Below are 3,709 nucleotides of genomic sequence, written 5' to 3'. Positions count from 1 at the left end.
GGCCCAAAAAAGTCGTACATAGAGTTAGAAAAAGTAGCGTATGCACTGGTAATGGCATCCACAAGCTTCGGCACTACTTCACGTCTCACAAGATTACAATACCAACTTCCTTACCCCTTCGCGACATGTTTGAAAACAAAGAAGCCATTGGAAGAATAGTGAAGTGGACAACGGAGATCGCTCCATTCATGATCGTTTTTGTGGCAAGAACATCAATAAAATCGCAAGCACTGGCAGACTTCGTGGCGGAATGGACACCCTTAATCGAAGCCTCGGATGATGAACCACCAGATCTTGTCTGGACCACATATTGCGACGGAGCTTGGGGAGCTACGAGAGCAGGAGTTTCAGTAATATTGTTTTCACCTTCAGGGACGAAGCTAAGATACACCGCCAGGTTAGAGTTCCGCTCTACAAACAATACGGCGGAGTACGAAGCAGTCCTCCTGGCACTTCGCAAGGCAAAGGCTTTGGGCAACTGGAGAGTGCTTGTTAAGACAGACTCGAAGGTCATAGCAAGTCAAATTGACAAGACATTCCAGGTGAAAGAACCAGAGCTAATTAAGTACAGAGCAGCGATGCGAAGAATGGAACAAATACTCCTCGGATTGACAGTCAAGAGTATATCAAGAAATGATAACTCCGAAGTAGATGAACTAGCAGCTTCGCAGAACATGCCTATGCCTTCAAACGTTTTCTATCAGAAGCTGAGCGAACCAGCCCTTGAAGACAATTTGAACCAAATGCGTCTCATTGCAACAGTCGAAAGCGAAGACTGGTGTTATCCAATACTGGCTTATCTTCACGGTCAGGGAGACATCGAAGATCAGGTCGGGGCAAAGCGCATGGCCCAGAGGGCCAGAAATTACAAAGTTATGGAAAATAATTTGTACAAAGCCAGGGTCTGTGCACCGTTCTTGCAATGCATATCCCAGAAAGAAGGCTAGAACCTGTTAAAAGAAACTCATAGCGGGTTGTGTGGTTCCCATATCGGCACAAGGGCTCTGGTCGGAAAAGCATACAGGCAAGGCTTCTATTGGCCGACGGCTGTAAACGATGCGGATCAATTGGTCCGAAGTTGCCAGCAGTCTCAATTCTGGGCGAAGGGGTCAAACAGACTGACGACAAAGACACAACTCATTCCGCCGATTTGGCCACTAAGGCGGTGGGGAATCGACATTGTTGGACAGCTGCCGCCAGCTCCAGGAAATTTGTGGTATGCGGTGGTTGCAGTAGAGTACTTCTCAAAATGGGTGGAGGCAATGCCACTCGTGTGCATAACATCAAGAAACATACAGAAATTCCTATGGCAGAATATTGTATGCCGCTTCAGAGTCCCAAGCGAAGTAACCGTGGACAATGGCACTCAATTCAATAGTGCGGGTTTCAGGGATTTTTGCAATAGTCTGGGGATAAAAGTAATTTTTGCATCCGTATACCACCCACAATCTAATGGGGCAGTTGAGAGAGCGAATGGCATCATCTTCGCTGGTGTCACGAAGCGTCTTCAAGGATTGCCAAAAGGGAAGTGGGTAGAAGAATTGCCCAAGGTACTATGGTCATTAAGAACAACGGTTGAAAGACCAACCGGGTACATGCCATTTCGCCTCCTCTTCGGCGAAGAGGCCATGACCCCAGAGGAATGCAAAACCAAATCATTCAGGGTCGGGAATGAACCAGAGCAATGCGAGGAATTATCATCGAAGGATGCCCTTGAAGAAGTAAGATTGCAAGGCGCAGAAAATCTGGCCAATTATCAACAAGAGACAAGAAAATGGAGAGATAAGAATATATCCGAAAAAACCTTCGCCCCTGGAGATCTGGTGCAGCGAAGATCGGTACAACAACATCGGTTGGAAAACTTCAGAGTAAATGGGATGGCCCTTTCCTAGTAAAAAGATCGTTAAGACCTGGCTCATATCATCTAGCTAATATGGAAGGTGAGAAGCTTCCGCACACTTGAAACGCAGACAATCTTCACATGTTCTACGCCTGAAAGCCGGCAACTAAGTACGAGACTCTAATGTAATTTTTCGTTCGCAATATTTCTTGTAATCACATTGTAAGGGTACTGCACTCTTTTCCTCACAGGGGGACCCCTTCGTTAGGGGGTGAGGTTTTTAACGAGGCAGGAACCCATGTAAACATTGATATAGTAGTACCCCAAGAAAATATTGCTTGTCTCGAGTACTAGTAGTTTATCGTCAAAGTGCGCCAACCTAGGGGTGGATTGGCACACCAATCAACGGCACGAAGTGATGAGGACATCAATCTTTCGGATACACATACACCGAGTATTCCTCCAACAATAGGTCCATTGACACGAGCTCGTGCACGTCAACTAAATTAGGAGGTGAGCTCGTTCCTGAGTGTTCCTTTATATTTTGATAAGGATAGGATACTATTGAATAATTGTGATGTATTGTTACTTAGGAACAAGAGAGAAGACCAGCAAGGGCGCCCAAGCCAAGGTGGAAGTCTAATCAAGTTCGAGTCCGTTTTGGAGTCCAGGAACATACTGCACTAAAATCATCGCCCAGGATGCATACGGACTCCGTTTTCGACGTTCTACACATCGTTGGAAAGCTAAGAAGATAGGCTTTCCAACAGGACTGGTCCCATGTCTAAATTCTTTCTGAGTCAACAGGAATCGTCAAAATAAATAAATGTCTAGAATCTATCAGGGTGCTGCGCCACCATCTTTTGGCCCGTTGGGCCATGTAACGTGTTGGAGTCCATTAGGGACGCGTCCAGGGGTCCTTGGCCGATCCTAGTCTCTTATATACAGTAGCCGCCGCTCCAATTAGGGTTAGGTTTTGCTTAGATATTGATCTACACACAGATTGTAAGATTTTCTCTCTTATTCTAGACCGACTAGGCCGCCGCAAGTATTTGTGGAACCCCAACTTCGAGTGCTTGAATTTCTATTTGCAATATTTCAGATTGCATCTTCTACGTTCTTGCTCGTGTTCTCGGTACGCTTGCAGGGATTGAGCCTTCTTAGCGAGGTCAACCGCGCGACACGGTTGATAACCAACGGAGCTATGGTGTAGTGATTGTAAGGGAGACGATCTGTTCGGGTCGAAGCCTTTGGATCATCAACGTCGAGTTCTCCACCTACCGACTTATCGCTACCTACCGAAAAATCAGGCCAACAACCACATCACGAGGGCGGTGCGAAGTGTAAGAAAAAAGACGTACACTTTCGACCTTTAAAAAAAATAATATATATAAAAAAGAGAGAGAACGGGAGTACAAAATCCATCCGGGGGCTAAGAGTGCCTGCCCCCGCACCGAAGGAAAAATAAACTTTCGGAAGAAAAAACGAAGTTTCGCTTGACCTACAAAAAGGCGGCGCACTTCGCGAAAAAGTCGAGGGCTAAGAGTGCCTGCCCTCGCACCGAAGGAAAACAAACCTTGGGAAGAAAAAACCGAAGTGTCGCTTGACCTACGAAAAGGCGGCACACTTTGAGAAAAAGTCGGGGGCTAAGAGTGCCTGCCCCCGCACCGAAGGAAAAACAAACCTTCAGAAGAAAAAACCAAAGTGTCTACGAAAAGGTGGCGCACTTCGAGTAAAAGTTGGGGGCTAAGAGTGCCTGCTCCCGCACCGAATGAAAAACAAACCTTCGGAAGAAAAAACCGAAGTGTCGCTTGACCTACGAAAAGGAGACGCACTTCGAGTAAAAGTCGGGGGCTAAGAGTGCCTGCC

Source organism: Phragmites australis, chromosome 5 (assembly GCF_958298935.1).
Source record: "Phragmites australis chromosome 5, lpPhrAust1.1, whole genome shotgun sequence".
In the NCBI taxonomy this organism is placed as follows: domain Eukaryota; kingdom Viridiplantae; phylum Streptophyta; class Magnoliopsida; order Poales; family Poaceae; genus Phragmites; species Phragmites australis.
Note: the sequence above shows the minus strand (reverse complement) of the source record.